This window comes from Triturus cristatus, chromosome 2_1 (genome assembly GCF_964204655.1).
Source record: "Triturus cristatus chromosome 2_1, aTriCri1.1, whole genome shotgun sequence".
Classification (NCBI taxonomy): Eukaryota; Metazoa; Chordata; class Amphibia; order Caudata; family Salamandridae; genus Triturus; species Triturus cristatus.
In genome coordinates, this window is record NC_140581.1 from 982,055,539 (window position 1) to 982,068,615 (window position 13,077).

Here is a 13,077-nt window from a genome sequence, read left to right on the forward strand (position 1 = left end):
TATAGGGTTTACTATCAGACCCTCTACTCGGCACAGGTCCTCCCCCAAGACACAGTTCCAATGTATTTAGAAGAGGCCAACTTCTCCTCCCTGACACCTGACCAGGCCTCCGAACTGGACCGACCAGTTTCCATTGAGGAAGTTATTTCCATTATCTCTAGGCAAAAGCTATCTAAGTCCCCGGGCCCTGATGGGTTAACAGCTTCTTTCAATAAGGTTTAGTTGTCAAAGCATAGCACCACTCCTCACCAGATTTTGTATTGCAATTGGTGACATGGTCTTTCTTCCCCCTTCTATGCTTCAGGCGGCAATAGTGGTAATTCCTAAATCGGGAAAGGATAAAACCCAGTGCTCTTCCTACCGCCTCATTTCCTTCTTAAACACGGACCTAAAACATTTTAAGGGCATCCTTGCTGTCGGGCTGAATCCAGTACTTCAGGACTTGTAGACCCAGATCAGGTGAGTTTTGTGCCACAAAGGCAATGCAGTGATAACACCAGACGTGTCCTGCATCTAAACGATAAATGCCAGAGGTATGCACAAGAGAGGATGCTCTTATTGATTGATGCCGAGAAGGCATTCCGTAGAGTCCACTGCCCATTCCTCGCTGCAACTCTGGCTCATTTCAGCTTAGGAGATTGTTTTCAGAAATGGATCCTTAGCAGGTATACCCAACCCACACCAGTGTTCCGGGTCAATGGATGTTCTTCCAGACCATTTGGCATCGGTAGGGGAACGAAACAGGGGTGCCCGCTGTCGCCCCTGCTGTTCACTCTCTACATGGAACCTATGGCTCACAAAGTCCGCACCAATCCACAGATAAAGGGTATCCAATTCAGAGGGGAAAGGCATCTTATAAGCCTGTACGCGGACAATATCATAGTATCCTTGGAAGAGCGCCTTTACCTGCGATGATTGTCGAATTAGAAGCATTCAGCTTAGCGTCAGGATTTAAGATAAACGTCCAAAAATCGCAGGCCCTTGACCTTACCCTTCTCCCACGCACATTCGAGGCTTTACACCGTATACTCCCTCTACAATGGGCCCCGAAATCCATCCCATACTTAGGTATCCTCCTCTCCCCTATCATAGCTGAAACTGTAACCCTTAATTATCAGATTCTGATCCAACAGATCAAGTCAGAGTTTCACTGCTAGCACTCCCACTCTTTATCGTGGTTATTGCGCATTTCAGCAATTAAAATTATGACCCTCCCCAAGATTTTGTTCCTCTTTCAGGCACTCCTGGTCCTGCCCCCTTCCAGCACTCTACGCCTCCTCCAGCAAGAGATAAACAAATTTGTTTGGGCGGACAAACGCCCCTGCCTTCGTTGAGACCTTAGCTACAAGCCCTCTGTGGGACGGGGCTTAGGCATCACGGATCTTCAGCGCTATTACCAAGCCACTCAGCTCATGGTTTTTGTCGAATGGTCCGACCAGAATCCGAAAAGCGCTGGTAATTTATGGATAGAGTGCTAGCTGGACAGGCTCTGTGGGGTATCCCTTTTCTTCCTAAACAGTCTCAACCCAAATCACTTTACCTCTCCCCTATAACCAGGACATCTCTGACGGTGTGGGACGGCCTAGTGACACAGAGGGACCTGACGTCCTTCCCCTCACCTCTCAGGCCCATAGTCAGGAATCCGGACTTCAGCCCGGGCTACCGGGACTCGGTATTCCTGATATGGAACCAGACAGGTTGCAGATCAGTAAGCCACCTATTTGACATGGATGGCCTCCTCCCCTTTGAGGCCTTAGGCAAGGACTTTGCTCTCCCAGAATCGGAGCGATGGCACTAAATGAAGTTTCGTCACTGGGTTCTGCACCCCTCTGTTCGCACTGGAGCAAAGCGGCACCTCACTCCCTTTGAGCGGTGGCTTCTAGCCAAGACATCGGACAAGCGCATGATCTCAGAACTGCATCAACTAATAGGTTCCCCTACAGAGACTCCTAAGCCTAAGAGTCAGCTCCAATGGAAACTGAGATAGGCAGGGAACTAAAGGTAAAAGAGTGGGGCGTCATTTACTACTGGGCATGCCACACGGCCCACAACATAGCCAACATTGAAACGCCACCAAAAGTGTTACCTATTGGTACTACACACCCCATAGATTACATAGCTATAACTCATCCAAATCACCAGAGTGCTGGTGCCAATGTGGGCAAACCACCACATTGTTGCACATCCTATGGGACTGCCCGAAACTACTGCAATACTGGGAGCAGGTGCTTGCAGATATAGATACACACTTTGACACGGAACTCCCCAGATTCCCAGCTTACATTATTCTTGGACTCCGTAACCCTCTCACTTTCCCCCTCAGTTCGAAGCGAGGCAGACAGATCGGCCTGGTCTTAGGGGTGGCTTTACAGAACATCCTATCCCACTGGGGCTCAGAGTTGCTACCCACACACTTAGGATGGCTGCACCGGTTATGGCATATACTAGGGATGGAACAAATCACTCTTTCCTTGTCCAATCACATTGTTTCCTTCGCTGAAATATAGGGGCCATTCCTGACCCTGCTGACATCGGAATTCAGGGAGCTTACCTGTCCTAAATACCTGCGACTCTAAAAAAATAAATTAAAAAAATACCTGCAACTCTTGAGACTGACTGAGTCCCAGGGCCCCTCGTAACCTCTTCATAGAGATCACGAAGTGGGACACTAAGGACATAAGTTGGATTGGGATCTCCCCTTTCCTTTCTCCCATTTCTCCTTTTTCTTTTCCCTTTTCTTTTTTTTCCATTTATAATATATACAGAAGTCACCAGGTTCGGGGATGGGGCTGGAAGTTGGTGGAGCTGTTTGTTGACACCCTAAAAGTACACAGCCTTGACAACAGGGTCGTACTTGTCGATGTACCATTGCTTGTTGTCTTCTCCTTTTTATTCTGTTGATGATAAATCAATAAAGAGATATAAACCATAAAAATGTCTTCCTCTGTTTCCTCATTATTTTTCACCCAGTCTTTTCCGCTCTCATTATCAATAATGACCGGTTAATCAATTTTCTGGGAATTGAACCCCTACAATACTGCTCAATAAATAACGTTAAACCACTTTGAAGAAACATTACCTAATGTTATGGCTGTAGAAAACAATAATATAATATTTTAAAATGAATTAAACATTCATAATACACAATTTGTGAAAGCATCCATAAACATAAAAATAATAAAACAGAAAAAACACAATTTGGACTTTCCAGTCAAACCCCAGAATCAAGCCCACAATGTCTCTTCAAAGGCTTAGCGCTTCTCCAGTAGGTCGTTCACATTATCAATTGGCTTTCATACAAAAAAACACTACTAGCAAAAAAATAATAGCAGCAAGAAAATTTGACCTACCGTTTCTGCACGTCCCACTGTCTACAAAGTATCCACCAAAACGCAGTACTCAATTAACTGCTGCACCACGTAAGCAACAAACTAACAGAATTAAGTGGCCTCCGTCTCTCTCTCTGTGCGTCCCACTCTCTACAAAATGTTACTTACTTCCAACTCTCAAGGAAATAACCAGCACCAGCGCTTTGCCGAGCAAGTGTTGTTTTTTTGGGTCAAATCATTTTTTATTATAGAGCAAAAACACATACCACAGTGCTAAACATGCATCAGGCATGTACTGGAAAAGAGCTTGACATAGATATGAAAGAAGAGGAACAGAGGTTGATAACATCGTACATCACTTATTCAGCAGTGCAAGAACTAGGAGCAAGGTCTCTGCTGGCCTGAGAAGTGGTGGTTGTGGCAATGAGAGGGGATAGACACATTCCTGTGGTCATGGGGGTGAACACTAACATAAGAACAGGGTGGGTGGAGAGGAAAGAGCGGGACTAGGGTTGATGGCTGAGTCCATGCTGTCTAGATGTATGGATGGGGGTGTTAATGACGGGGAGAGAAAAGACTTGGGAAGCCAGGAAAAGGAATAGTCAAAGGGATATCCTGGGGAGAGGTAAAGGAAGAAGTGAATAATAAGGGTGCAGAAGGGGGGGGGGAGGGAGCATCTCAGGGCAAGCCCATCGAAGTCTTTGCATGAGGGCAAGAGAAGGGTGTCTGGTGAATCTTGTTTAGGAGTTAGGCATCTCGTACAGGAGTGTCGGCTCCCCGAGGTATGGGAGCATCATAGAAGAGTTGGAGGGCACGGAGCCGGGGGGATGGGAGTGAAGCGGGAATGCTCTATTTTCGAGAAATGGTTGATCGGTGGCTGCCAAATGCGGGTAAATTTAGCTTATGCGTGTGTGATGTGACATGTTAAAAGTTCCATCGCAATGACATGTCAGAGGCGTGTGAACCACGCAGCGATAGGTGGAGTGGAGGGCTTTTTCCAGTGGAGTGCAAGGATTTGTTTGGCTGCTCCCAGCATGTGAGCAATAAGGTGCCAGTCAGAGCGTGTCATGGCGGAATATGACTGGGGCCGGGCACCCATGATGGCCACGGTGTGTGAGAGCGGTATGGGGGAGCCTATGGTGTCTCTAATATGGCTCAGGACTTCCTTCCAGAAAAGGGTGAGAAGTGGACAAGACCACCAGATGTGAATAATGTCGCCAGTTGCAGAGTGGCAGCGGCAGCAAAGTGGGGAAGTGGCAGGAAACATTTTTTGCAGTTGTGTCGGGGTGTAATACCAGCAGGTCATGATCTCATAGGCGGTTTCGTGTTGAGTATGCTCCTGAATATCCTTGGGTTGCCACGCCATAATTGTTCCCATTGTTTCAGGGAAATGTCCTCCATCTAGTCTGCCTGCCATTGTATTTGGTAAGTGCAGGGTTGGATAGGGGTGGAGTGTTGTTGCACTAGGTAGTTGAGAGATATTAGACCCTGTGAGCCGTCAAAGGAGCGCAACGATGTTTCAAAGAGAGTAAGTGGCCGAGTTGCTCCCTGCGTGTTTAGTGGTGTGAGCAGCCAGTGCCGAAGCTGGTAGTATTGCAGTCGAGACGTATCTAGTAGGTGAAAGTCTCTCTTTGTATTGGTCGAAAGTTTTAAAGACTTTCCCTTTGAAGAGGTCTTGAATTGTGCTGCATTCTCCCTTGGAGTTGCAGGCCAGTGGAGTGTTAGGGGAAGTGAAGGAGGTGAGGCCTCTAGGGGTTGCGAACTTGTCCCAGATGTCAAGGACTGTTTTCGTGGGGGTGGCTATGTGGGCATTCCGGGGTCGTGCTTGCCTTAAGAACCAGGCCAGGTTCCAAAGGGGTCTGCAGGCGACCGCGAGGTCCATGTGGAGCCGATGTTTATCGCTTTCGGGAACAACCCATTACGAAATGTATTGCAAGTGTGATGCCCAGTAATATTCCAGGAGTTTGGGGTACGCATGACCCCCGCTCTCTAGGTAGCATGAGAATTGTGTTAGAGAATCTTGGGTACCTCTTACCCCAGATAAAGGAGGTCACGTCGCCTTGGAGGCTTAGTATATCCACTTGTAGTAAAGGAGTGGGCAGAGTTTGGAATAGGTATAGATAGGACTTTTGGAAGGATGGACATCTTAACCGCATTGAGACAGGCGAGCCAGGACGTGGGTAGGGATCTCCAGATTCGTAAGTCTTGAAGAACAAAGTGTCTACATTCTGACCAGTTGGTCTTATTCCACGAGGACAGAGGCAGTGTTAAATTCAATCCTGGGTAGCGAAGCAAGTGCGATGCCTATTGAAAGGGGGTAAGTAATTGCAGGTCAGGTAGTTCCTGTGAAGGGATTGATAGGTTCAATACCTGAGATTTGGCCATGTTGATTTTAAATCCTGAGAGCCCATCGAAGTAGAGGAGGAGGGATACCAATGTAGGCAGGGAGACCTTGGGGGCGGTCAGTGTAAGTAAAAGGTCACCTGCAAATAAGGTGACCTTGTGTTCTGAGCCGCCAAAGGGAATGCCCTTAATATCTGTAGTTTGACGTATGGTGAACGCCAATGGTTCCACCGCCAGGTCAAAGAGGATAGGAGAAAGCGGGCAGCCTTGTCTGATGCCCCTCTGTATGGTTATGGGTGGGGAAAGTTGGTTGTTAACTCGAATTCGCACCAAAGGGGCAGCATAAGATGCCATAATCCGGGATCTCATGATTGGAGCCAGGCTGATTTTCTGGAGAACTGCATGTAGAAAAACCCAATTGACCCAGTTGAAGGCTTTTTCCTGCCTCTAGAAAAAGCAGGCATGCCGGGATATTCCAGCGGTCGACCTTCTCGACGAGATGGGCTACTCGCCGTATGTTGTCCGTGCCCTGGCGCTGGCATATAAATCCTACCTGGTCCAGGCTGATCAGGCAGGGTAAATATGGCTCCAGACAATTTGCCAACATTTTTGTGTAAAGTTTGGCATCAGTGTTGAGCAGGGCGATAGGACGGTATAATGCACACAGGGTAGGGTCTTTCCCTGCTTTAGGAATAAGAACTATTTCCGCCATAGACATGGTGGGATTGAGGCCCGTGGTATCAGAGACTGAATTGAAAAGGCGTAAGAGGTGCTCTTGTGGCTCAGACAGGAAGATGCGATAGAATGAGACCGAAAGTCCGTCCAGGTTATGGGTCTTGCCCACTGGTAGGCCTTTGAGTGCTCGCTTTAGGAGTGATTGGATACTCTTGGAATTGTGTATGGTGAGCGCCAAGGGGAGCCCATGGACAAGCGGTCAGGAACGATTTAAGGTCCTCCTGTGGGGGGACCTCCTCCCCGTAGAGCGTGGTGAAGAATGAGTGGAATTCACATTTCTTGTTACGCTCAGAGGTCGCCCAGGTGCCATCTGCAGATTTAATCTTTGATATGTGGGCTCATGCTGCTTGACGACGGAATTGGCGGATCAGGAAGGATCCCACCTTGTCTCTCCCCTCGTAGTATCTCTGCTTTAGTGCCAGCAATGGCTGTTCTGCCTTGTTCGTCCCGTGGACTCTCATTTGGCCACGAAGCAGAGCCAGCTGCTTCTTATGCTGTCTAGAGTGTTGTGAGTCAAGGTTTTCTACAGCCTTGATGTCTTTGGTCAGACCACTTTCTATAAACTGAACTTCTCGGGTGTGGGCAATTGTAATAGATGTAATAATGCCCTGGACAGTCACTTTGAAGGCGTCCACAGAGTAAAGTCTGAGGTCTCGGGTAGAGCATCTGACTCGAAGTATGCTGAGATCTCCTGTCGTATCTCGTCTACATTAACCGGGTCTCACAGGGTGGGTGGGGGGGAGCCGCAAGCGTGGGAGGGGGCATGGTGTATCATTCTGGCAGTGCAGCACCATCTCCAGATGAGCATGGTCGGAAAATGTCAGAGAGGAAGGCACATTCCAGGGCCCGTATTAACGTGTGTGAGAGGAAGAAGTAGTCGATAAACGAGGATGAGCGGTGGACTTGTGAGAAGAAGGAATAGTCCTGAGTATCTGGGAATTTGTAGCGCCAGGCGTCTATGAGGCCTAGGTCTGTAAGTTCCCTCTTCAATGCCACGGACATCGCCCTGGTGTCCTGGAAGGAGGTAGTGCTGCAGTCTAGGTCAGGGTCCCAAACCAGGCTAAAGTCCCCTCCCATGATCAAGCGGTCTCCTGTGACACCTGTTCTTTCAACAGAGTTGAATATGTGTCCTGCGATTGGTTGGGAGCATACACGTTGAGGAGAATGAGGGGTTGAGCATTGTGTTGCATACTGATTTTAAGGAAGCGGCCTTCCCCATCCTGCACTATCCATGCTCCTCTTGTGCTAAACTATGTTTACACATGATTACAACCCCTGCAGTTTTAGTTGGGTTGGGTGCCAAGTATTGGTTCGGGTATTTTGGGTGTGACATACAGGAAAATGATGTCCGGATCATGTATAAGTGGGTATCGCCAAATCTGGCATCACTTATTGGGGGCATTGAGCGCCCTCACGTTGAGGGAGAGAAATTTGATGCCTGGTGTATCAACTATTGCGCCAAACCAAGAGGGTCGGCCGCTATGATACAGCCAGTTTAGAAGAGTGGCCAACCTGCGTGTAAGAGTGCCCAGGCCCTCATGCCTCGGCAGGGAGCTGTGGTGGTGGTGTGAACAGATGCTCCCAGTCTGAGAAGAAGGATAAAGGGGCATGGAAGGGAGAGATTGGTATTCTGTGTTAGTGTGCATAGTATGGGGGAGTTTTCCCCTAGTTACGAGGGTGTGTCAGGAGAGGCCCAGCGTGTCCCCATCTCGAGCCCAGGGTTCCCCAAGGATAGGGCACAGGCAGAGGAAGGTAGGAAGGGGTAAATGTAAACTTTCAAAAGGCCAACTGGGCCAGGAAATTCTGTTCAAGTCCTGGAATGGCCCGTAAGCCATGGCGGGGGCCAAGTCACTCTCCAAGGGGGTGAATAAGGCAGGGGGGCATGAAAGAATGTTCCTCAGATCCTTTCAGTCTCTGGCCTTTGCAGCCGATGGTTGTAGGGTGAGGAGTCTTCCCTCTGCGAAACTGGAGACTATGGTTGGGGGATCCTGACAGCAGTGTACCGTGGAGTTGAGATCACCAGCTGCAAGGGGATCGGTGAGAGAAGGTTGTTCCAGGGTGGGACCAATAGTCCCAAAGTAGCATCAGGTTGGCCCTGTTGGGTGTGTGTGGTCCGGGGTGATGTAGTGCCTGCAGTTGGAGCATGGAAATGTCAAGGGGCGTGTCTGGTCCTGGCCCAGATGGGAACAGTTCAACAATCACTCAGAGGCTGCTTGAGAGCGGGCTGGGGCTTGCGCTTCGCCCATGGAGTGGAGATGCTGGATGATATCCTGTTTAGCTCGGGAGGAGGATTGTTCCTTGTCTCTGGTTCTTTGCTTAGCTAGGGCACCGTGGACCATTTGGGGTGTATAGCTTCACGCGATGAGGCAGAGGGAGGAGAGGGGCTATTGTCCTGGGATGCCATCGGAAGGGGTGGAAGGTGTTTTGCATCACGCAAGGAGCGGAGGACCCGGTGATTGCCCTCCCAGGTGAATGCCAGAGAAAAGGGGTGGCTGCACAGATATTTGATGTCAAGGTTAAGCAGCTTCTCCGTAACAGGTTTGAAGTCCCTTCGATGTCGCAGTGTGACCGGGGTTATATCTTGAAACACTTGGATAGAGTGTCTGTTGTATACCAGTTCCGCCTTGCGTCGTGTAGCTTTCAAGATGTCTTCCTTTTCAGTGAAGAAGTGCTCTCTTGTAAGTATGTCGGACAGAAAATATGGACGACCCTGAGCAGTGGCGACACAGTGAACTCGGTCTAAGGTCGGGGGAAGGCGTCGTCATCGCCTCTAGTCGCCTGGAGTAGGTCCACTGTGTAGGTTATGATATCCAAGCCCTCTGCCCCCTTGGGATCCCCCTCATGTGGAGGTTGTTTCTCCTGCTTCTGTTTTCCAAATCCTCCTGGTTCAGTTGGAGGTCGATATGTTGATCTTCAAGAGTATAGGAAACTAATAAACTAAGTGTGGACTATGCACACCCGTTTTAACTACTAATTCAAATGTAAGCTGCTTGAATGATCAGTGTGCTATGCCTGACGGTGCGTACCAATTCACACAATGTGACAAAGAAAAGGAAGGCCAGCAGCCAACCTGTCAACTGGACTCAGACACGCACAACTCTTTATGATATACAAACTTTCAAAGTATCTACATCAACACTAAAATAATGTGCATACAAAAACCTCTTTTTTCAGATTGAATTAAATATGTAGAACTTACGATATCAGCCATAGAATTATATTGTAGACAGGTGACAGGTCATCAACTTTCGTTCTCTCACGCATGCATGTCCATAATAAACAGAAAGGAGTCACAAGAATCTTTTATTGTGTCTAGGTGTTAGTGTCCGACCACAGAGAAAAACAGGGCACAGTGTTGTTTGACCTCATACTAAATGCTCATACTAAATCTCAGCAGAAGAGCTGAATAATAAAACATGTGCAGCCTATTTCTAAAATGATTTGACCAAGTAGCATCCTTGAGGAGTAGTCCTTGGAGACACAGTGTCATCAGATACAGTCCTTGATCTGTTCTGTCTCCACCTACCAATTTTTTGGACCCCTTATAGGATTGTATTTTATATTGTTGCTTTTAATAAGTATCAGGATGTATGTAGAATGGTTGAAAGTAGTGAATGTGGTGAGAATGAACTATGGCTGGTAGCTGTGGGGTTGGCTCACGCAACGAATGATTACGTTGTTTATGTTAATGTGTTATGTGAATTTGTGATTTTGGATTAATTATCAACTGTTATTTGAATGTGCATATATTTGTATTTTCTCATTTTGAATCTATTTTCATCATCATCATTTCATCTTTGTTTTGGTCACTAGGACCATAAAAGAGTGCAACAAGTATACTATTAAAAAATTAGACTATGTAAAAATAACACACATGATTAAATTAAAATCAATCGTAAAACAAATGAGCTAGAATCATCAAGAATATTCATTCAACTGCGTTAGCTTAATACATCGGTTACGGCTGATCCACATTGTTGTTAAAAATTTTGCGACAGCAAATACAATTGGGGCGGATAAATCTGTTTTTAGGATTCTGAATGCTGGAAAATGCTGCCTAAAGCCGAGATTTTTGAGAAGTGGGACAAGCCAATAATTCCTTGCTCTTTGATAAGCTGGACAGAAGAGTATAATATGCAAATCAGTCTCTCGCGGATGCGCGCAAGCTGGACATTGCACTGTAGGCAGGGGATATGTCCAGCGGTCTGTATGCGCCATGAGGGGAAGAGTACTATATCGCCATTGCATGTATAGCTTCCTTGTTAACGAAGGGCCTATATCATCGAATGCGAGCTCTAGTTGATATGAGTCTTTTGTCGTACTTTAGAATTCGGGACCGCGTAGGAGGCAGGGCCCTACCCCTGTCTATCCCGGTATTAGTGAACCGCGAATGGTTAATGCGGTATGTACAAGTGCTTTGTGTAACGTTTTAGCTATGAATGCACTGTGTATACGTTATTATACATCACTACGTGGGTTCCATTTTAGAGCGGTGGCCATCTTATGGTTGCCCTCACATAGGCTACATAACATGAAGCAAATACGGGCCTTTTAGAGCACATGTGCTTTCCTTTGACTTTTCTGTGACCTGGGCAGCTTGGCTCCGCTGCCCCAGGTCAGTCCGGTCTCACGAGTTCCCCGTCCTCTGGCCACCTGTGATTAGCATCAGGGCTTGACACACCATAAAGCCTTTACATTAAACACGAGCCTCCAGCTAATCTCTTTCTCACCTGACTGTTCCTGCTTTATGGCTTGTTTTCCAAACAGGAGATGCTCATGTTTATTGGGGCCTATCGATATCTGATGTGGGATCTGAGCCTTGCTGGGTAAATAATTGCGGGCTGGCTTAACTGGAATGTGGGATGGTCATCATGACTCTGCCTTTTCGTTTGAAATGTATACATCTAAATAAATGACTGTTGGACTTGGCCCTTCTGGCAGGTTCACCCCTGAACTTTTTTGATTTTTACTGATGACTTGGTGTGGTAATTGTTTGGTCTCTGCGCACTTTCCCTGTGTCCCAGGGTAAAGTGCGTGCGTGCTCTGAGTGCATGTGGTGAGATAGGCCTGCCCTCCCATAGGAATGCATGGGGAATGTATGTGTCCCTAGTAGTTCCTGATGCGTGGGGTGTGCAGGCCCGAGTTTGGTATGTGCGGACTCGTGGGAGTGAATGCTGCGCGATGATGTGTGCGGCATGCATGTACCTAGTGTGGAAGTGCCACTTCTAGAAGTGGGCACTTCTGTGTGCAGTGTGTCTGTCGCGTGATTGGCTGGTCGTGTCATGTGACGGACTAGGGAAATCCCCAGAGTCAGGAGGAGTCACCCAGTGGTGAATAGGGAGTCAGCATGCTGATGGCTGGGGAGGAGTATACCTGGGTCCTGAATAGGACAGGGCTTTCCCCACACAATGCTGGCGCCGGCCCCTGTGGTGCGTCTAATGACCCTAACCCTGCCAGTGAATAGGGAGAGGGGCTGAGCAAAACAAAGTGCTCAGGAACCAGTTGTAACTGGTTCGCCCCTTCCCTGCACCTTGAAGACAAAGGGTTTCACTGTATAAAAAGGGGCTGTGTCCCCTTACAACTTGTCCTTTGCTGATCCTACTTTGAGGAGGGGGCCTGCTGCTGCTGGGCGCCAGGAGAGACCGCCACTGGGGACTGCCTCCCTGCTGGAGGGCCCTGTGAGCTGGCCCCTGGGCCCAGTCTTTGCCCCCCCCTGCTTCTGGAAGACTTTATAGCTGGAAGAACTTGGCTCCTGGACCTTTAACAGCTCCCTGAGAGCGCTGTTGCATTTATTTGAATAGAGCGCCTGGCTCTCTCTCCAGCCAACGAAGGATCGCGTCCCGTGGCTGCCACAGCACGAAGCGGCCCGTTTCCCCGAGGAAATCCCGACGTGGGGATTCCCCGGAGTGAGGAGATCGTCACGGGAGCCCACCCCGAATTGTGTGCTGCTTCTACATCCCTAGCGGGTGCCTACCCCGCCAGGGGACTTTGTGCCATTTTAATACCCTTGGCGGGTGCCCACCCCGCCAAGGTCTTCCTATGGTCATACCTAGAGGGAGCCTACCCCTCAGTTGCCCCGCTTCACCGCCGCCGGCCCGAGCCATCCCGACCACCGAAAACCCGGAAGTCAGGCAGTCTCGGAAGGGACGGGGGCGTGGCCCAATCCAGGAAGCGGACGGGAGCCTACCTCGCGCTCCTGCAACAAAGTGAAGAGAAGGAAGCAGTCCGGCAGCTTCGCCGGATCCCCGACGAAGTCCCGGTGAGCCAGAGACAGAGGACAGCCCCACGCACCCACCGGAGGAGGCGTCCCCCGCAGGGAGGAGGCCCCGCGTCAGTCCGGTGAGTGAGGGCACTGAGGGGGGTCCGGGCTGCATTTGTAACTACCGCCGTAAGGAGCCGGCTGCCCCGGTGAGTGGGGGCTGCCTTGTGCCAGAGCGCCTGACGCTCCACCGGAGGGGGCAGTGCTTCTCGAGCCTGTGAGGCTCCAACGCGGGCCATAGTGTGTTCTCGAGTCCCCGCGTGGGACTCCAACGAAGTGGGCACATTGTTTCCCGAGCCTGTGAGGCCCGCGAGTCCCTGAGAGGGACTCCATCGTGGGGGCATATTAGTTTAGAGCGCTCGTGAGGCTCCAACGTTACGGGGGCATTACTGATTCAGAGCCCAGAGAGGC